Raw genomic sequence first — 23,314 nt, 5'->3', positions numbered from 1 at the left:
GGGTAGAACTGCCTTCAGAAGTAGGAGTAGACAAGAGAAATCTAGGCATGACTGATGCATAAAAAGAGCAACAAAAAGTGCATTAGCCATAAATGACAACATGGAAAAATGGAAACAGTGAATGTGTGGGGGGAAGGGGAGAGGATTATAGATGATTTTTTAAAAGTCTGTTATTTCAATAAATAGCTTTTAAAAAAAAGACATCCTGTGTTTGAAAGTCAGGATTCTGTCTGGATATTCCTGAGTCTCCCATTCCAGGAATGTAACTCCCTGCCCTACAGGATGGCAGCACTTTAAATTAATCCTAAGAACAAAGAAGGGAGACTTTGCCACATTTTAATGGCCTCCAGCTGCAGACCAGCCCCTCCCCAGCCTTGGCCTTAGCCGCACCCTCTGAGTGTTCTGCTTTGGTGCTCCCCGAGGTTTGGCTGCCTCTGAGATCAATCCCCTGGAAAATGTTACGGCCTGTGTCACCATTTGCAGAAACCATCCAGCCTCTGGTATGAGGAGTCTTGCTGGCTTTGCTCTTCCCAGGTTCTCCTATGATGACAAACCTACGCAGCTTTGATTCAGGGACATCTCTCTTCTCAGCAGCTGCAGGGTCAGCAGAGAGACTTTGCTGAGAGAGACTCTGCTAAGTTATGACCTGGGCTGGTTGGTCCAGAAATCTGAAGGCCTGACAGTCCCATCCACTGGCCCATCCAGCACAGATGAAATGATGCAACATATAGCTCCCTCCAGCTTCACTTTCACAACATCTCACAGGGAAGGTACAGCCAGCAAAACCCATTTCATAAATCACCAGATTCAAAGGTCACTCTCATGTTCTCCCAGCAAGGAGAATCTAGATTCTTAAATTATTTCCTGTATTACAAATGATTAAGTTTTTAAATTTAAAAAATTAAATGAAATGGTATGGTGGTTCTTCAAAAAATGAAAATAAAATTACCCTATTATCTGGTAATTCCATTCTGTTTTATTTACATCATATTTACATTGCATAATTCCACTTCTGGATCTATACCTGAAAGATTTGAAATTGAAAGCAGGTACTTATACAGATATTTGTATTCCCATGTCACAGCATTACAATAGTTAAAAGATGAGAACAACTCAAGTATCCATCAATGGATGAATAAACAAAATGTGATATATATACACACACACACAATGGAATATTATTCAGCCTTAAAAGGGAATGAAATTCTGACACATGCTACAACATGGATGAACCTTAAAGACATGCTACATGAAATAAACCAAATACAAAAGGACAAATACTGTATGATTTTACTTCTATGAGGTACCTAGAACAGTTAAATGTATAGGGACAGAAAGTAAATCGTGGCTACCAGGGGCTGGGGAGAGCAGGAGGATCAGGGAGTTAGAGTGTCAGTTTAGGATGATGAAAAAGTTCAGCCGGGTACAGTGGCTCAAGCCTGTAATCCCAGCACTTTGGGAGGCCGAGGCGGGCAGATCATGAGGTCAGGAGATTGAGACCATCCTGGCTAACACGGTGAAAGCCCGTCTCTACTAAAAATACAAAAAATTAGCCAGGTGTGGTGGCAGGTGCCTGTAGTTCCAGCTACTTGGGAGGCTGAGGCAGGAGAACGGCGTGAACCCAGGAGGCGGAGCTTGCAGTGAGCCGAGATCGCACCACTGCACTCCAGCCTGGGCGACAGAGCAAGACTCCATCTCAAAAAAAAAAAAAAGTTCTAGCAATAGGTATGGTGTTGGTTGCACAGCTGCATGAATGTACTGAATGTCACTAAGTTGTCCACTTAAAAATTGTTAAAATGGTAACTTTATGTTATGCATATTTTACCATAATAAAAAATGAAATGTAATAAGTAACTAACTCATTCTGTCTTCAAGTATTTATGGAGAATTTATTCGCCAGCACTGAACTAGACAGAACACAAAAGAGAGTAAACAATCTGACTGCCCCAGGGAGGTTGCCATCCAAGGTGCTAAATATACAGTCTTGCCAAACTGCCCTCATTTCTTCCTAGACCCTGTCAAGAGAATCCATGGATAAAAAATCCATTGATTTCTGCAAGATTTATTTTTAGCCTTGGTCCCCTCTACTCAGTCCCTTTTCCCATGCTTACACACATCTATATGTACCCATATGAACACTTGCAACACTGTGATATAGTCACTGGCCTGTATATTCATCTCCTCTTCTTGACTCTGTTCTTCCTAATTCACCCGTCCCTAGACTCTAACACGGTAAATGCTGTGCTCCTGAGTCAGGCAGAGAATGCGGGATGGAGCTTGCCACTCGAAGTGTGGTTTGAGGACCAGCAGCAGCAGCGTCCCTCAGGAGCTTATTAGCAATGCTGACTTTGACCCACTCCAGACTTATTTAATCAAGGTCTGCACGCTAAATGGATCCCCAGCTGACCTGTATGCACATTCTGATTTCAAAGCCTTGGGTTAGAGGCTAATACAGGTAGATGGTGAGCTTGTGTTTGGGCGTGTGAGTTCACACATGCTTTTTATGGAATCTGACCTCCCCAAGAGGAGGCCCTAAATGGTATCCTCTGAAAACATCCTCTCTTATCACTCACTCTGGCTCTAGGCTCGCCCACAGCTTTCTTCCAAAACGGTGGCTAAACTGGGCTTATGTAAGAAGTAGAGGAAAATGAGCCACAGTAAAGAGAGGATCCCAGCCTGCCTGGGTGAGGCAATGGAACCGTTGCTAATTCCTCAGATCGAATCTTATTACCACAGCAATATTTTCATGGCAAAATCCCTTGCAGGGTAGATTTCTAAATTCCAGCTTACTTCTTCTTTCAAAAAATAACGTCAAAGATTCATATGATTTTGAAGGCACGCAGTTAACAAACATTTGTTAAGCTTCTACTTTAATTCCTTTCACAGAAAAGCAAGCCAAAGGCCGAGTGAGGTTGGAGATGCCTGCTGCGATTTGCCCTCTAGGATCAGGGCTAGACCAAAATTGTGAGCATCCTGGAAGGCTAACAAGTTGGTGCCCCTTAAAACGGATTTTTTTTTTTTTTTTTTTTTGTGAGACATAGTCTCCCTCTGTCGCCCAGGCTGGAGTGCAGTGGGGTGATCTCAGCTCACAGCAACCTCTGCCTTCTTTGTTCAAGCAATCCTCCTGCCTCAGCCTCCCGAGTAGCTGGGACTACAGGCATATGCCATGATTCTCAGCTAATTTTCATATTTTTAGTAGAAATGGGGTCTCTCTATGTTGGCCAGGATGATCTTGAACTCCTGAGATCAAGTGATCCACCCGCCTTGGCCTCCCAAAGTGCTGAGATTAGAGGCGTGAGCCACTGCGCTCAGCCTCAAATGGATATTTTTGAAATATTTGTTCAACATGTATTTAGTGACTTCAGAAATAAACTGATTTTCTATTAATAAAAGTTCTATGTTGAAACAGATTATTAATTTATTCCCAGCAGCCAAAACAGAGTCCGGGTACTGATGAAACTTGGCAAAATATTTTTCCCTTTTCTGATGTTCTTATTCTTGCTTCAGCTTTCCTTTGCAATTTTCTAAACAAGGCAACTTCATGATAGGAGTAGGAAAGGACTTAAAATGTAAGTAAAAATAATTAGATTACTTGATCTCAGTAAGTAGCACTGTTAGGGTTCAAAACCCTATTAGGTTTCAAAACTTATGCAATTGTGATTTCCAGTTTCAGGGTATGGTTGCATCAAGCCACTTACACATGGACATGGTACATCTGCATGTATTCCACAGGGATAGATCAACTCTGGAAGAGTGTTTTTAAATTGACCACTTACAGGTGCTGTGTTCTGGGAGAGAAACCAATGTTCACATGACTGGGGGGAATTAAGTGGAGTCATTCAGATTTATATCCATGGTGTTCTGGCACCCTGGGCAGTTGTTTGTCTGGATCCTCTTAATCCAGCTTGGACTGAAATTCAGATGCATCAAGGTATATCTGGAGAATTAAAGGGGCAGGCCACCAGAGACTATTTACATGGAGGGCCAAGAAGAGTTGCAGAGGAGGCTATTGGAAAAGGAGTCATCCTAAAGAAAGAGTCAGACACAGAAACTTGTCTCAGTACCTCCTGTACTCTAATGAAAGTTCTTCCTGCCCCAGGACAACAGTAGGGGCTGCTGGAACATTTCCTGACCCCCTCCCCTTCCTCTTATCCCTGCAGAACATTTGAGTTGACCCAAAATGGTGGCTGTGGCACTGAGCACTAGTTCCATCTTCCTGGTTGCAGACACCAGCAGTAAGTCATCATGGGACTGATGGAAACCAGAGAAGGAGCGGTGGGGAAAGGAGGACCACAGGGCAGCTGAAAGGGCTTGTTCATGAGCATGCACAAATCTTCCTCAGGTCTTAAAAATAAGTAGGAGAGATTGAGGCTGACTTGGGCGCCAGCAACAGTGGTCTGAGGGTGATTCTGTTTATACTCTAAAGCTTGTTTGTTCTGATAGAATAAGCAATAAACTAGGAGTCATGACCTCTGCTCTTTCCTAGTTGGGTGACTGTTGGCAAGCCAGTGACCTCTGAGCATTTGTTTCTTCATTTATAAAACGGAGCATTAATAACTGCCTAACCTCCCTGTATTCAGCCATTCTTGCATCGCTATAAAGAAATACCTGAGATTGGGTAACTTATAAAGAAAAGAGGTTTAATGGCTCATGTCATGGTTCTGCAGCCTGTACAGAAAGCCCTGGGGCATCTGCTTCTGGGGAGGCCTCAGGTAGCTTTTACTCATGGCAGAAGGAAGCTAGTGTGACTTGTGGCCAAAGCAGGAGCAAGAGAGAGAGTTGGGGGGAGGTGCCACACACTCTCTAACAGCCAGATTTCATGTGAACTGAGTGAGAGCTCATTTGTCACCAAGGGGATGGCCGAAACCATTCATGAGAAATCCACCGCCATGACCCACTTTCCACCAGGCCCCACCTCCAACATTGGGGATTACATTTCAACATGGGATTTGAGTGGGGACAAATATCCAAATTACATCATGAGAGTATTGAGTTTCATGTGATATAAAGTATTTGAAAGTGATTTGTTAACTATAAGTGAAAGTAAGGTGTTATTATTTTAGCCTGAAGAAATGTCAACTCCCAAGGTCAGAGCCTAGGCGAAAGGGGCTGTAGACCAAGATGAGAGTGACAACTAGGAAGCTCCTATTAGAGATTTTACATTTGTTCCAAGAGAGCTAATAAACAATGTGGGACAGCCGACAACAGGTGATTTGCACAGCAGCATGAGTGAACGGTGCCCCCCTGGAGCTGTGAAACATGGCAGCTCAGGTTCTTTGGACCCCAAGTTTCTTCATATTGTACTAAAACTTGATTGTGTGTTTGAATCGCCTATACTAGACCACACTGTGTGGGACTATCAGTGGGGGTATCTGTTGTGGAGAAAGAATCTAAGGAAGGCTTAGAAATGATGGGCATAATCTGTGAGTAGATACATCCACCTCCATATTACCCTGAGTGGTGGCAGAAAAAAATTTAACCTAAGCTCTCCCAGACCATCATGTCATACCCTGTCTAGAAGGGGGCTTTCCCAGGCAGGGAGGAAACCCACTCAGCATTCTGAAGTTTATTGCCGTGATGTCATAGTCTTGGGATTTTCACTAATAGACAAGCAACTCACCAAGAAACACAGGTTATGGCATGCAGTGCTCCAACAGGTTCTGGCCACGCAAACCAAGGTGGAACCTCGGGTATCAGAAAGTCCTCTGTGGGAAATTAAAATGGCCTTGGTTATGTTAGAAACTGCTGTTAGCCTCACCCTGGTGGATCCTATCACAGTGGAAATTTGGGATGTTTTCCCAGCCTAAATGTGGTGTGCTTTCCTTGGAAAGGAATACTACAGAATGCTGTGCTAATCACATTTAGACAAAAAGCATTGCAGATATTTCCTTGTTCCATACAGAAAGCCTTAGCAGTTAAATCTGAAAATGCAGTCTTGGCAGGCACTGCTGGGGTTCCTGGAAAGCCATTCAGTGCAGACACCTGGGACCAGATCCTAGGAGTAGCAGTGAGGTATTCCCTTCTTCTGCTGGCCAGTGACAGCTGCTTTGTGGTTCATCCCCCAGGGTCCTAAATGGTTCAGTTTTAATCAAACAATCCTCAGTCATCAAAGTTCCTTTAAGCCCTACATTTCTGAGTCTGTCATCAAATATTCATTGAGCAACTAAGTAATCAAGGCACAATCCTTAGTACTGTAGAATGGATATGATTCCTTCTTCCCATCCCCCTGTCATCCCCAGAGCTTATCTATTTGAAAGGTCAGTGAAAAACCTAGGTAACTATATTCTCATTTATTTACCATCTTCTGTTAACACATTGCAAGCACACTATTTTTCCAGTTAACTGAAGTTTATTCCATGAAGTGCCAAGATTTTATTTGAAACTGTTTTGATGGAAATATTTTCAAAATGTACGAAACAGCTGTTTTCTTCCAGTGATGGTACAGAACATTGTTATCTTGAATGTTCTAGGGTTACTATTTATTTGCAACAATTTATTCAAAAAGTATTTATTGAGTGACTGTTATTGGTTGGGCACTCCTAACTACTAGGAATACGGTGGTGAAGATTATATAAATCCTGCCCTCCAGGAGCTTCCAGGTAATGAAGAAGACAGAGAAATTAGCAGGCAATTGCCCTATGGCGAACCACTGCCATGATAGGGTAAACAGAGAGGAACATTTTCTATAAAACCTCCAGGTCAGAAAATGGCTCCAAAGGGATGCCCTGCAGGATGAGGACTGGAGTACCAGTAAAAATTAGTTGAAAGGGGAATGAGGAAGTTGAAGGGAATACTCTGGAAAGAGGGAATTGTAAAAGCAGACATCGCAGGCAACGTGGAGCTTGAGGGAAAATGCAGAGAAGACTAGGGCAGGGTACAGGGTTGGGGGTGTCCTGTGGCGGTTTGTGCAGGGCAGTTGGTGCAGACACGGCTTGGGGAAGGTGACATTAACAGAGCATGGACATGAAGAGCCTTCTGTGCCATTGGATACAAATTGGATCTTCGTCTTCTTTTCCACCTGTGTACAGTGCAATTTAATTAATCAATGAACAAATATTAATTGGCCACCTACCAAATGCCACATGATAATAATTGCTAACATTGAAGGCTTACTATATGCTAGGCATTATACTATGCACTTGCATGGATTAATTTATGTAATCCTTGTGAAGTAGGGATTAATCTTATCCCTATTCTATGAAAGAGGAAATTGAGGCTCCAAGAACTTAGGCAGCTTGCCCACAGTCACACAGCTCACCTGGGGCATATTATGCTATGTGGCACAGGTGATGAGTATGTGAGTGAGATCCTTGTAGAGGTACATGGCATTTTTATGGCCTAGCCTCAGAAATCACAAACCATAATTTCTGCCATACTCTATTGGTCAAACAAATCACAAAGACTCACCCAAGTTTACAAGGAGAGGTCATTTGACCTCACCACTCCACAGGAGAAGTGTCAATGTCACATTGTCATAAGAGCTTGAGGGATGGGAGATATTGTGGCTGCCATCTTTGGAAAATGCAATCTGCCTTAGGACACCTTAAGAAAAGTCTCTGGATTGAGGGCTTGATCCACTGCCTGCCTGGCACCACTGTGCCGTGTACAAACTGCAGAAACATGCAGCACCCTTGCTACCAGCAGTTTGGCTTTGGGAAATCCCTGGCTGAGTAAATTACAGAGATAGAGGATGTTTTCTGGATCCTCATAATGTACTTCCTGGAATTATTTTTCCTTTGTATTGCTAAGGTCTTAGCACCAACACTGGTGTGGCAGGGTACACAGTTAGTATTAATTCCAATGATGTTGATGCTCTTTAGTCTACCAAGCAGTGGGGATAGCTGCCAGTGGGGGTGGCAGTAGTTGTAATGTTTGTTCATGAAAGTTGAAAACATCTGGCCAGGCATGGTGGCTCATGCCTGTAATCCTAGCACTTTGGGAGGCCGAGGTGGGCAGATCACCTGAGGTCAGGAGTTCGACACCAGCCTGGCCAATATGGTGGAATCCCATCTCTACTAAAAATACAAAAATTAGCCAGGCGTGGTGGTGGGCACCTGTAATCCCAGCTACTGGGGAGGCTGAGGCAGGAGAATCACTTGAACCTGGGAGGCAGAGGTTGCAGTGAGCTGAGATTGCACCATTGTACTCCAGCCTTGGTGACAAGAGCGAAACTCCACCTCAAAAAATAAATAAAGAAAGAAAGTTGAATACATCTGAGCCACCACTTCTCTCTGGCAAACAGCAGTAGGTTGTTTCACTGAGAATTATGAACAAGATATTTATCCCTGGAGAGCTTATCTAGGAAGAGGTATCCTGGACAGGGCTGAAATTTCTGCTAGTAAAATGATTGTAGGCTCAATGTATCCAAGAGACTTCATTAGCTCTCCTTATTTGCTAGTATTCCACCAGACAAGATACAGAGAGAGGAAGTTTAAAAAAAAACCAGGAATTACTGGATGACCAGATCCATTTTATTACAGTGGGTAGTATAGGGATGAAATAGCAGGAGGGGAGGTTGAATAAGCAAGTTGCAGAGGGCCCAGAACATCAGGCTAAGGAGTTTCTTTTTGCTTTGTTTTTTGAGACAGGGTCTCACTCTGTCACCCACGCTGGAGTGCAGTGGTGCAATTATGGTTCACTGCAGCCTTGACTTCCCAGGCTTGAGTGATCCTACTGCTTTAGCCTCCTGAGTAGCTGAGACCACAGGTGTGTGCCACAATATCCGGCTAATTTTTAAATTTTTTATAGAGACTGGGTCGCACTGTGTATAGAGACTGGGTTCCACTGTGTTGCCCAGGCTAGTCTTGAACTCCTGGCCTCAAGCAATCCTCCCACTTCAGCCCCACAAAGTGCTGGAATTATAGATGTGAGCCACTGCGCCCAGTTAGGAGTTTCTTGCTTAGTGACTTCCAAGCTTTTTTTCTTTTTTTTTTTTTTTTTTTTTTTTTTTTTTTTGAGATGGATTCCCTCTGTTGCCCAAGCTGGAGTGCAGTGGTGTGATCTTGGCTCACTGCAACCTCCGCCTCCTGGGTTGAAGTGATCCTCATGCCTCAGCCTCCCGAGTAGCTGGGATTACAGGCTCATGCCACCAGAGCCGACTAATTTTTGTATTTTTAGTAGAGATGAGGTTTCGCCATGTTGGCTGGCTGGTCTTAAAGTCCTGACTTCAGGTATCCACCTGCCTCCGCCTCCCAGAGTTCTAGGATTACAGGAAGGAGGAACCATGCCTGGCCTTCTTCCAAGCATCTTTGATCATGTGACCCATTAGTATGAATTTTTTTAGCATTTTCTGTCAAAATGAATACTTATCACTGCTGTACTAATATATGATGTACATCCTAAAACCTATTCAAGAATAGAAATTTAGCCAGATGAAGACAAATAATTATTAAATATAATTCTTCTTTTTGGTACCCCAATAGGTTTGTGTGCACACACCTGTGTTGGCAGCCACTGACTCAGACAACAGAAAAGGAGAGCCGTGGTCTCAGAATAGGTGTGCTTAAGGTGGCATAGAAGGAACTCTAAGCTGGTAGAGTTTCAATGCAGTTCTTGATAGCTCTAGATCTGGGCGAGCACTGGCTCTCTCTGTGGTTTTATTACCAAGAGAATCTATTATTCAAGTGTGAACTCACCTGGCTCCCTCCTCATTTTTCACATCTTTCTCCTTTCCCAGCTGTTCAGGGCTGGAATACTCATTGCGTTGTTCCATATACTGAACAAATTGCACGGAGATCCGTAGACCTGCAACACTTCAAATAAAGGAAAATCATGTCTCATTCTGTCAAAGCTCTTTCTTGATCCAGCCTGAAAAGATATCCAGTTTGTCTTCTTCTTTTACCATGTGCTACAGTTTCTCTCTCATCACCAAAATCTTGATAGCTCCCTTTCTCTGGCGGCTTGTGTTGGAACCTCATGAATCACCCGATGGGCCAATACTGCTGCTCTGCGTAGGAGAACATCTGAGAATATTGTGTAATACGCATTCAGCAGTGGGAATACGCACAGCTGTTGAACGTTAATTCTCTCGGCAGGCTTAAAAACACAAGTGCCAGCGCGTATTGAAGTTATGGTTCTGGCTGTCTGGTCCTTTTGTTTGTCCACAGTTGGTTAGAGAACATGGGCTTCCACTTTCCACCTGGTCCTGTGAAGGTTATCAGCCTATGCCCTTCTACTACTGCTACCTTAGTGGATGTGGCCCATTTCTTCACCTGCCAAGGTCAAGGACCTAGGTTCAACTAGTTATTCTAAGCCTAACAGGGGCAGGGGGTTGATAAGGACAGCAATGACTAAGCCAGAGCTTTGCTGCGACATTAGGGCAAGGCCAGCAGGGTGAGCAAGTGAGATGCTCAGGGCCCAAAACGTAAGGAGGCCCTCATTCTCAGGGTCACACAAGTGCAGGGCCGGCACCTGCAAGTGATGCCTACTTCAGTTTTGCCCACTAGGCACCTCACTTTTCTCTCCCTAGTCCTGGCTTTGCTTAAACCCCTTTGCCTGTCTGGACTGACTTAGCACCCAGGATTGAGCTTTCAGGATACTGGGAGAATGATAATTATTACCAGGGTTTAAGCTAAATCTCATCTAGTCTAAGCATACCCTAGATACTGAGGTTTTCTCATTAGTTTGGAAGGGCTGAGTCCAGATGGAGTTGGGAATGCAGTCAGTGGTGATTCAGAGTTTTAGAAGTCTCGGCCAGGTGCGGTGGCTCACGCCTGTAACACCAGGACTCTGGAATGCCGAGGTGGATGGATCACCTGAGGTCAGGAGTTCGAGATAAGCCTGACAAACGTAATGAAACCCCATCTCTACTAAAAATACAAAATTAGCTGGGTGTGGTGACAGGCGCCTGTAATCCCAGCTACTTGGGAGGCTGAGGCAGGAGAATCGCTTGAACCCAGGAGGCCGAGGTTGCAGTGAGCCAAGATCTCACCATTGCACTCCAGCCTGGGCAACAAGAACGGAACTCTGTTTCAAAAAAAAAAAAAAAAAGTCTCTATCTGAGGCTAGGAAAATGAAATATCGAGGTTAGGGGAAGATAAATAATTCCCGCCTCTTGCATATTCACACATGTCACCACAGCCCTTGGCGAGTGGATAGTAGCAGTACCTCTGGTTACTGAGAACATTTGAATCATATACCTGGGTCCTGTTGGTTTAAGGAGCCCCAGCCTTTTGAGCTCTGACCAGTGGGCCATCTGTTACCAAGTTAAAAATGTTGACTCTGCAAGTCTGCTGCTCAGCCTCCTTGGCCTGTGTCTGTTACATACACCATTCTAGCACCTTGGCAGCAATACTTGGAGCGCAATTCCATTCACCATTTCATTCCTTCCAAGTCCTTCAGCAATGAATAGTACAGAATGAAATTCTTCCAGCTCATACACTTTTAACCTTTGCATAAACCTTAAGGATAAGCTAAAGGTTATCAAAATAGCTTCAATTGCACAGGTTAAACATCTCTCCTGCGTCTGGACAGAGTCAAGGCATTTGATAAAAGGAAAAAAATGAGAGCAAAGAGTTTGTTTATTTTTCAAATTTTTAAGTGGAAACAATCTAAATGTTCAAAATAGGGAACTAGCTAAGTCAATTATGGTACATCAACTTGAAGGAATGCTACCCAGCAATTAAAATGTCAGAAAATAACCTTATGAAAATACACTTATAATACAATGTTATAACATCAGGAAATAATCATAACACAGAATTATATTTCACTATATAGAACATGTGAGTGCAAGGATCAAAAAAGCATGCATATATAAAACCAGTTGCTTTGGGGTGGTAAGTTTAGTAGTGACTTCTTTTTCTCATTTGAACATGCTTTTAATGATGTTATTTACATAATGGTTATATAATGAATTTTTGATGTTTAAAGAATTCCTAAGCAATTTGGAAAAAATCAGATAATCTGATGAAGACTGGAGATTTGTTGTTGTCCAGTGACTGAGTAGATGCCAGTCTGAGAGGCCAGCACATGGGCTCTGGGTTCAAACTGCCTGATTTGAGACCATAGCTTTGCCACTTTCTAGCTATATTTTTACTTTTTATTTATTTATTTTTAAATTTTTGTAGAGATGAGGTCTTACTATGTTGCCCAGGCTGGTCCCACACTCCTGGGCTCAAGAAATCCACTTGTCTCGGCCTCCCAAAGTGCTGAGATTACAGGCGTCAGCCACCGCACCCTGGCCACTGCCACTTTCTAGCCATATAACCTTGAGAATATTCTTACCTCCTCTGTCAAATGGAGATAAGAATGACATCTGTTTCACAGGCTCTTGTAAGTCTAAGTGAGTTGGTAAATGCTTAGAAGAATTCCTGGCCCAGAGTGAGGACTTGGTAAATATTGGTTCTCATGATTATACTGTGGATAAGCCATGTGCCCTAAGCCACATCAACTTGGGCAAAAAAACACTAAAGTCAGAGGAATTTCTCTGGCTTGACAGTGACCCATGCTTGTGGGTCTTCCCTGACTTTTTCCAGAACGCTTCAGGGTATCCGGCAAGCAAGGGTGCTGGCTGCCTCAGTTGGCTGCAAGAAGGAAAGGCTCGCTCAAGGTCCACTGTCCAGGTGGAGAGGCCGGTTATCCCTTCCAAGGACACGGAGGTGCCTGCTGCTGAAGCGACAGGGCTGGCAGTCGAGGTGGTGGCTACTGCAGATGCCACAGCTGGCGCTGTCTCCTGCTGGTGCCCACAGTCACACGCCAGCTGCCCTGTGCCAATCGACTCTCGACCCTGCCACCCTGTTGTGGGTAAAAGCACATCTTTGACTTTCCTTGTGCTTGCAGCCCACCACACTCAGTCCACCAGGACAGAAGACACGAGTCTGGGTGACAGGCTCCGATTTGCTCTTCATGCTCTTCCTTCTTCTTGTTGCTGAAACATCACACAGTTGGAGCTCGTGTAAAACTAACTCTCCCCTCTCTCCCAGGAGGGCCCACAGGCTTCCTGCCACCGCTTCCTCCTTGTCAGAGGGACAAGTCCAGACCTGTCCGAATGCTCATGCTCATGTGAGGGCAATTCTGCTCCAGCTGAGACCCCTGCAGCACAATGCCAGACTGACAGCCAACCTGGAGAAAATGTTTGGATGCAGGAATGAGGAACAGACGCCCAGATAGCCGAGGGCAGGGATGGCCAAAGAGGAGGGAGAGGGAGGCGCCCGAGCTGCTGCTGACTGGACACTAAAGGTGGGGGAAGGAGGAGGGAGGGCAGGCAGCTGCTGGAAAGGGGGAAGGGAGGTCCCTGGCAGATGCTAAAAAAACCCTGAAGCTCATTTGCCCAAATCAGCTTCAACCTCCCCAGAGTGTCTTCCTCACCACTCCATGCCCCCGTATTCTTCTCTGGCTTCTAATCTATACAAAAAAGGATTTTTGAGGTTGTGAGGTGGGGTTGTTCACCAGTGTGATTGACTCATATGCCTCACCCCAGAGGCAGACCTATTATCTCAAATAATGCTTTCTTTCTCCCTCACCTGAGCGAGATTAGAAATGGGGACAACGTTCATTAGTAAAGGGGGGAGTGTCTGAGGAAAACTGGATGTTGTGGAAAGGGAAGATGCAAAGTAAAAAGCCCTGGTGGAAATAAAGTGCTCAACCGGTCCTGTATCCATTAAAGTAATAACATCGTTGCATGGCAGGTTTATCACTCCCTTGCAGCTCCTCAGCGTGGGAGCTGTGGCTCTTTTTAAAAATGAGAACAGAGTCGCGTGCTGCTGCTCCAGTGTGGAAGGGCAGGTCTCCCTATCCCTCCCCCAGCGCTCCTCTCTTTACCCTGCCCCCTAGTCGTGGACTTCTCCCAGCTTCTGGAACCAGCGCTAAAATTCATTTCACTCTTTAATTAGATTTCATGGAGTAAGGGATTGGGAGGGGTGCTGGGAAAGGCGTTCATGTGCCCTCTTTCCGTGGAGAGGGGTAATGCTGTTGATAGGAGAGGTGGGACAATGGTTGCCATGGAGACATATTCCCAGACATACAGACACACACTCATTTTAATGCGTTTCTTTTTTTTCTTTTTCCAGCAGGGGAAGGATCCGGTGCCCTATTTTTAGTGTCAGATTTCAGCAAAACAATTCACTTTCATTTCATCACACACACACACACACACACACACACACACACACTCTGCTGGGTTTTAAAGTAGGTCACATTTCCTAACTGTATCAAGAGCTCAGATCTGTCTTGCCTGAGTAGTGCAAGCTTCCGCGGAAGATTTTACTGATTGAGATGAAGATCTCAGACTTGCCTTGGTACAGCTTTCTTTCATTTTGGTTTGACAGGCATTAGAATAGGCAGAATGAATAGCTGTAGGTAAATTTACATTTTAAAGACTAAGGCAAAATGTCTTGGCAGTGATAATAGGAAGGGGAGGTACAGAAATTAAAATGACAAACTCATCTGTTATTTCATTATCAGATTATCACTGATTTTTTTTTTTTTTTTAAATATTTCTTGAGTGCCCATACTGCAGAGCCTTTTAGGGAAGACATAAGTCCTGACTGGTAGCTGTTCAGTTTAAATATTTGATTCTTGTTCCAGATAAACTGGGTATGTCAGAACATGTGAATCCAGAATTTGGGGTTTTACTTCTGCTCTATCCCAAGCTGCAATTTTTGAGTGTTTCTGTCTGCATTTCTTGCTTTGTGATCTTTGCCAAATCTCACAGTACTTCTGTGACTAGAATATCCTATTGACTGGAATCAGTACTAGATGTTCTCCTAGCAGAACTAGCCCACGGTGAGACTGTAAATTGGTCAAGTGTCTTCAGCAGCCCCAGACTCACACACATCCCCAGATCTTCCCAGCCCTTCCTATTCCTACAGGGTTTCATTCCTCTTTCCAAGATGGCAGCAAATCTAGCCTAATTTAGGAAAGGCTATTATTTCTTCACTTGAAGCTCTCTATTATTAACTGGAGCCTTTTGGTTTTAATGGGGAGGTTATTTTTACACTGGTAGGGACTTCTGGCTTCCCTTTCATAACACAAAGTGGGGAACTCCCTGTGTATAGAACCAAAGGGAACTCCACAGTCCATAGCTTTAAAAACAATAGCCTAATAAAAAAAGAAAGGCTGGAGTGAAGCCCTCAAGATATAAAATTGACAATGTCTTCCAGGTAGTGGATGTTCAGTAGGTTTTTATTTTCTCCTTCATAACCTTTTATATTTTTCAAAATTAGTTGAGCATACAATGCCTTCTTAATCTGAAAAGAAAGTAATAAAAATAAAAACAAGAACTGAAGCCTTATATTGAATGACTGTTTGTGTTAATTACTATACTAGGAGTCTTTTGTGTATAATCTTTATAACCACACTCAGAGATAGGTATTATGATCCCTATTTAACAGATGAGGAACCTAATAAGGAAAGAGTTGCCCAGGTCATACATACAACTAGCAAGAATGAGGATCCAAACACAGATCTGTCCAAATTCAAACACACGTTGTGATATCATAACCATGTGCTCCTCAAATAAGTATAGCTACCATTTATTCAACACTTAGTAAATGCCAAACTTATATATCTATTTGATATATATTATATCAAATCAAATCTACACATTGGGTAGGTTTGTTTTAATATCTGCATTCGAAGTTTCAGAAAGATTAAGTAATTTGCCCAAAGTCACATAGGTAGTAAGTAATAGGAATTGGGATATTTGAATCCAGGTTTGTGCAAAGCTTATAATAGCCCCACAGCATTATGGGTTCAGATTGGGCAATTAAGAGAGCCTTAAATGGGCATTCTCTAATACAGATGCCCTATTGTCACATACATTAAATTCTATTGGCTGAAAATTCTGAGTTTTGACTAACCGCAGAATTTACTTTCTTATTGTAGATCTATAGCTCTTAATAGGAAAATGTCTAAGATAGGACATTTAGTCAGATTATTCACTAACATGAGTCCTTTGCTTACGAAGACATAGACTCATGTAGTCTGGGTCCTTGAATCTCTGGAGCACCTATCCTGGACAGTTGCATGCATGGTGGCTCATGCCTATAATCCCAGCACTTTGGGAGGCTGAGGCAGGTAGATCACCTGAGGTCAGGAGTTCAAGACTAGCCTGGCCAACATGGCGAAACCCCATCTCTACTAAAAATAAAAAAAATTAGCCAGGCGTGGTGGTGGGTGCCTGTAATCCCAGCTACTGGGGAGGCTGAGGCAGGAGAATCGCTTGAGCCTGGTAGGCGGAGGTTGCAGTGAGCCAAGATTGTGCCACTGCACTCCAGCCTGAGCGACAGAGCAAGACTCTGCCTCAAAAAAAAAAAAAAAAAAGAAGGGGAAATGTATTTTTTGTATTAGAGTGATTAAATTCTTAGGTCTACTACTGGTAGCCATTTAGCCTACCCTAACTAAACCATAAATTTGTACTGAAACAGGAGTGCTGGGAAAGGAAAAGCATGGTCCCTTTAAATGATATAGAATGGGGGAAGGGAAGTGCTGGGTAGAGGACGGTGTGATCCCTGGCTAGGGCTCCACCCACACAGACCTAGGTGAGACAGGCATTTTTGTTTTTCTTCCCAAGCGTTGCATTTCCTAAGACCACCCTGGCCTGCCACACCCTCATCCTGTGCCTATAAAAACCCCAGAGACCCTAGCAGGCAGACACACAGGCAGCTGGACGGCGAGAGGAGCCCATCAGCAGAGGAATACACAGGTGGCTGGAGGTGGAGAGGAACACACCGACAGGCACCGGCACGCCAGCAGGCCACCAACAGGCAGAACGACACGGAGTTGGGCTGGGGCAGTTAGAGGAGAGCCTGGTCCGTCGTCAAGCAGCTCGACTCCGGCGGACCATTTCCCTTCTGGCTCACCCATCTGCTGAAAGCTACTTCCACTCAATAAAAAACCTTGCACCCATTCCCCAAGCCCGCGTGCGATCCGATTCTTCCAGTACACCAAGGCAAGAACCTCGGGATACAGAAAGCCTTCTGTCCTTGCAACAAGGTAGAGGGTCTAATTGAGCTGGTTAACACAAGCTGCCTATAGACGGCAAAACTAAAAGAGCACCCTGTAACACACACCCACTGGGGCTTCAGGAGCTGTAAACATCCACCCCTAGACGCTGCCGTGGGGTCGGAGCCCCATAGCTTGCCCCTCTGTATGCTCCCCTAGAGGTGTGAACAGCAGCGCCCTGAAGAAGCGAGCTACATCCCCATCGCACGCCCTGCAAGGGGGCAAGGGAACTTTTCTCATTTCAGTACCAAGAGTGGGGCTGGGGACTGGTGGTTATTGTTGCAAAATCCTCAATTCCGTGAGCAGCAGAAGTGTAGAAAACTACAGCTAAATCTGTCCAATTGTTAAGATATTAGGGAAGTGGTACAGGCTATGCTCTCTGCCTTTGGCCTGCCATCTAAATTGACTAACCTAGCCTGGGCAACACAGCAAGACTGTTACAAAATTTTTTTTTTTTATTAGCCAGATGTAGTGGTGTGTGCCTGTAGTCCCAGCTACCCAGGAAGCTGAAGTGGGAGGATTGCTTGAGCCCAAGAGTTCAAGGTTATAGTAAACTATGACTGTACCACTGTATTCCAGCCTGGCTGATAGAGTGAGAAACTGTCTCAAAAAATATGAGGTCAGGAGTTCAAGACCAGCCTGGCCAACATAGTGAAACCCCATCTCTACTAAAAATACAACAATTAGCCAGGCGTGGTGGTGCATGCCTGTAGTCCCAGCTACTCGAGAGGCTGAGGCAGAATGGCTTGATCCTGGGAGGTGGAGGTTGCAGTGAGCTGAGATCATGCCATTGCACTCCAGCCTGGGCAACAGAGACAGACTCCACCTCAAAAAAAAATTAATAATAAAAATAAAATGCTATTAAAAACTGTCTGCTAGACAATGGGTGACAACTTAGCTGTTACTATCCAATTAAAGCTGTTGCTTTCCTTCCAAAACTCAACTAGCTGCCATTAAACTGGGGCCAAGGGTGGGCAGAGGACAAAGGTCTGAAAGATCTGAGTCTTTCAGTTTAAAAACCATTTTTAGACAAGATATTTGGCTATTGTTACTCACACATGGAACTGATAGAAGGCAAATGGAAAAGATGCCTACTTAGTTTTTGAGGGAATTGTACTGCCAAACATCCAAGCCTAATCTGCCAAAGCCTGTGACTATTCAATGCCTAAAGCAACCTTTGTGTCTCCAACTATGTATTAACAAGAAACAGGCCATGAAAGCTGTGCAGCAGTCCTCCCACCCCAAAGGGCAAACTCATCACTTCCTGCCTCAGACACAACCACGGGGGATAATGGACACAGAAGCACCTCCCACAGGACAGACGGCTGACTCCTGATGTTTAAGAAGAGAGTCCCCTCTGTTCTTGCTCAGCAGAATTTGATAATTACTATAGATCGACTTCTGGGACTTTCACATTTTCTGACTGGTAGTTTTAATTGTGGTTTTCTTGTTCTTACTACATCACTGCATATGCAGTGGGTTATGGGGAAGATAACTAATCTTTTAGTTTATGGTTTGTGCTATGGTTTGAATATGGCTCCTCCAAAATTCACGTTGAAACTTAATCCCCAATGTCATCGTTGTAAGGGGTCGGGGGGGTGGTCTTTAGCAGGTGATGACATCACGAATGAAATTAGTACCCTTATATGAGGGCTTGAAGGGAGTCTGGCCCTTTTTTGCCCTCCCACCATGTGACAATTCAGCAAGAGGTGCCATCTTCGAGGCAGAGAGCCCTCACCAGACACTAAATTTGCTGGTGCCTTAATCTTCGACTTCCTAACCTCCAGAACTGTGAGAAATAAATTTATATTATTTATAAAGTACACAGTCTAAGGTATTTTGTTATCGCAACCTGAACAGATTACACAGCTTGCAAGATTGTGTAACATCATATCTGGATTTGAAGATGGAAACTACACTTCACTCAGAGATCATGACTTTGAGCTGGAGTCAGTCCCTGGGTTTCTTCCCCTTAAGGAGGGATTGTGTCCTGCGTGGGGAAAGAGGGATGCCAATATATTTGGGGAGGTCAAAGGGATAAACTGTAGCAGAGAGACTAATTGTCTCACAACATTTGTTTTCTTCTATTTTAAAGTATTAGGACCTTAAATGTTTAGCTAGGTACCTGCTGCTAGAAAGACTGCTTCCCAGTCTTCTTGATTCTCTCCCGGTCATGGGATTAACGTTTGGTTAGTTAGATGTAAGTAGAAGTAGTGTGAGCAACTTCTGGAAAGTGTTCTTAAAGGCAGGGAGCTTTTCCTGCTCTCTACCTTTTTCTTCTTTCTCCTGGATGGAATGGGATATGCGGGATGGAGCTCAAGCATTCATTTTGGACCATAGGATGATTTAGGAAGTGGAGATTATGCAGTTAAGACAGAAAAATAAACATAAAGGAAACCTGATTCCCTGCACTGTGGAGCCCTTTACAATCTGTGAACTACCTATTCAGGCTTATATGAAAGAGAAATAAACTTTCATGTTATTTAAGCCACTGTTTTTGTTTTTGTTGTTGCTGTTGTTGTTGTTTAAGGGAGGTGAAGGTGTTGGGAAGTAGGGAAAGTTCAATATCCTGCTGCCAAACCTAGTCCTAACTAATTCATGAAAAGTTACTTTTTTGAGTTACGCCAATTTCCCGAAAATGGGCAGATCTGGGGGCCAAAGACCAAAAGTGGTTTAGAGAGACCACAAATTGAAGTAAACATGATGCCATCTTATTCTATGACACATCAGTTAGAGGAGAATTCCAAGCTCAGGGAATTTGCATTCTGTTATACCACAATTTATATCATCATCAGTATCTCTAGGAAAAAGGGTTACCTATCTCTCTTTGTACTGAGACACTGGAACTTTAGAAACCCAAATTCGTTTATTCCTCTGGGTTTTAGCCAAGGAACTTGCCTGCAAAGCTTCCTGATTAGACAACCGTCTGCCAGGTTGGTTTGGGAAAAAGTGCTCAACTGGCACAGAATATCTATGGCTCTGGAAAATGACTAAACTATTCCAAACGGTTTTAAAAGCAAATCCATTTTTAATATCTCAACAACTGCTTCAATTTTGTTCTACCTAGTTTGGTATAATTCTATTTTTAATTTCTAGCTCCTTACAGCCTCAATTGACTTCAGTTTTTATGTGGAAATTTTTATATCTTATTTCTTCCAAATTCTACTTCATTAATTTGATGCAGTTGTAGCCTGCCTCTGATTCCACATAATTACTTAATCATTTCACTATAATATTGACTCAAAATTTTGTTATTGGTTACCTAAATATTACTAGTTCCCTTCTGTTTCCTCTCTTGCACAATGACAGTGCTTGTTTATAAAACTGCTTTGAAATCACCAAGGGTAAGGAGCAACATCAAGATAAAGTACTGTGTTGTTCTTTCCTTGGAAATATGGCTTGGCTCAAATTTGAACTTGGGGTATAAATTGTAGAAGATTCTGCCAAGAGCGCTTCAGTTCTGAAATGTGGCGTTAGTTGAATTTCTGCTTCCAAGCAGGTTATTATGCAACTTGGGGAAGATGGGAGAGAAGGGCCAGGCAGGAAAGGATGGATTTTATTCCCAGGCTATAATGCTGTCATCATATTCAGAAATCCACATCTCCTTTTCTCCTTCCTTTTCTTCTGTCTCCTTTCCTTCCTCATTTTCTTCTTTGTAAATTTTCCAGTTACTTCCCTCCCACCATCTCCCCTCCCTTTCTGCCTTCCTTCATCCCACAAATATTCACTGAATACCGTGGTAGTTAATCTTTAAAGATGGTGCCTCGCCAGGCGCCATGGCTCACGCCTGTAATCCCAGCACTTTGGGAGGCCGAGGTGGGTGGATCATGAGGTCAGGGGATTGAGACCAGCCTGGCCAACGTAGTGAAACCCCATCTCTATTAAAAATACAAAAAATTAGCCGGGTGTCGTGGCGAGTGCCTATAATCCCAGCTACTCGGGAGGCTGAGGCAGGAGACTTGCTTGAACCCGGGAGGTGGAGGTTGCAGTGAACTGAGATCACGCCACTGCACTCCAGCCTGGTGACGGAAAGAGACTCTGTCTCAAAAAAAAAAGGAGAAAAAGAAAAAAGTTGGTGCCCCCAGTGAACTTGGAGGGGTCACATGTAGGCACTCCAGACAGTGGGCGGAGCTGAACTCCTAGCCAGTAGCCAGCATCCTGTGTCAGCCAAGTCTATCAGATGACTCCTGTTCTAGCTGCCATTTGACTCCAACCACATGAGAGATTCCCAAGGAAGAACCACCCATTTGAGCCCAGTCAGCCTATGAGATTGTGAGATTCTAATAAACTGTTGTTTCAAGTCCCTGTATTTTAGAATGGCTTATGATGCAGCAATAGATCATTGAAATGAGCATTTACTATGAGCCAGGCACTGTTCTAGAATCTGGAGAGTAAACAAAACAAAAAATCTGTGCCCTCATATACCCATATGCTAATGAGAGATAGTCAATAAAAAAGATAAATATACAAAGGGCAATAAAAGCCAAGGAGAAAAAAAACAAAGAAAGGGAATATGAAGCATGGAGATGGTGGAGATGTTTTGGTTAGGTAGCCAGGAAAGGACTCACTCAGAAGATGACTTCTGAGTACAGAACTAAGTGGGGAATCAGGCATGTGGTTATCTGGGGGAAGAGTGTCTTGGGGGAGCAAATAGTAACTGCAAAGTTCCTGGGGTGGGCATCTGTCTGGTATATAGTCAAGGAACAGCACAGAGGCCAGTGTAGATGGGGCAGAGTGAACAAGGGGGAGGTAGTTGGCAATGAGGTTGAGGAGGCTGGGGGTGCAGATCAGTGGGGCCCCGCAGGACAGAGGAAGGGCTTTGGCCTTCATTCTGGATGAGAAGAGAGCCTCTGGAAGACTTTGAGCTGAGGAGTGATGTCATTCGGCTCATGATTTAACAAGATCACTCTGGTTGTTCTGTTGAAACAAGAGAAAGCCAGGGCAGAAACGGGCCCATTAGCACGTTTGTGATCATGCAGGAGAGAGACGATGGTGACTGAGATGTGGGGGTGGCAGGGGTAAATGGTGAGGGAAAGGGTACATTCTAGGTTTATTTTGAAAGTATGGTTGATAAACGTCTGGGCGCAGTGGCTCACACCTGTAATCCCAGCACTTTGGGAAGCCAAGGCAGGCAGATCGCTTGAGCTCAGGAGTTTGAGATCAGCCTGGCCAACATGGCAAAACTCTGTCTCTATTAAAAATACAAAAATTAGACAGGCATGGTGGTGCATGCCAGTAGTCCCAGCTACACAGGAGGCTGAGATAAGAGAATTGCTTGAACCCAGGAGGCAGAGGTTGCATTGAGCTGAGGTTGACCCACTACACTCCAGACTGGGCAACAGAGAGAGACTCTGTAAAAAAAAAAAAAAAAAAAAAAAAAAAAGAGAGAGAAAGTATACTTGATAATAGATTAAATTTCGGTTGTGAGAGAAAGAAGTCAAAAATGAAGATCTGAGAAACTAGAAAATGAAGATCACGTTAACTCAGTCGGAGAACGCAGCAGAAGGGGCAGTCTGAGGCAGAATAGCTGGGGTTTGTTCTTCATTGTCTAATCTGTGCCATTCCTTCTCTTTCCTTCTTCCTTTCCTTTCTTCTCCTCCTCCCCCTCCTCTTCCTTCTCCTCCTCCTCTTCCTCCTTCCTCCTCTTCCTCTTCTCCTTCCTTTTCATCTCCTTCTTTTTCTTTTTTTTTTTTAAGATGGAGTCTCACTCTGTCACCCAGGCTGAAGTGCAGTGGCGTGATTTCGGCTCACTGCAACCTCTGCCCCCCGTGTTCAAGCGATTCTCTTGCCTCAGCCTCCCAAGTATTTTTGTATTTTTAGAAGAGACGGGGTTTCACCATGTTGGCCAGGCTGCTCTTGAACTCCTGACCTTGCGATCCACCTGCCTTGGCCTCCGAAAGTGCAAAATTACAGGCATGAGCCACCACGCCCAGCCTTTTCATCTTGTTCTGTTTCGTTGAACTGGGATGTCTCTCTACCCAGTTTGAGATGCAAATAATGTACCCAGTCATTTCCCAGAGCACATTATTCAAGACCTCCCCATGTTAGTAATTGCAGGAAGTCCAAAAGGGGAAGCTAGCCTTTCCCCCTCCAAATCCATAGCCACTATTTTAGGTCCAGGGAAACTTGAGTGCAAAGTGTCCAGTCCTGTTTGGTCTTACCTTAGTGTGCTCACCGGGCAAAGAGATACTTGGCCAACATGGGTCGTGTTCCAAACAAGGCAGTTGGGTATTCTCCTCCTCTTGTAACAGCCACTGAGATTTAGGATAACGTGCCTCACCTTGGCAGCAGCATCTTTCTAAGAACTGATCCATTCTCCAGAGTTACGCTAGTGACCTACTCACAACCCAATCTCTAGGACTGCTCAGGA

The sequence above is a fragment of the Symphalangus syndactylus genome, chromosome 12 (assembly GCF_028878055.3).
Source record: "Symphalangus syndactylus isolate Jambi chromosome 12, NHGRI_mSymSyn1-v2.1_pri, whole genome shotgun sequence".
Classification (NCBI taxonomy): domain Eukaryota; kingdom Metazoa; phylum Chordata; class Mammalia; order Primates; family Hylobatidae; genus Symphalangus; species Symphalangus syndactylus.
The sequence above is the reverse complement of the archived record's forward strand: the minus strand, read 5'-3'. Positions refer to the sequence as shown.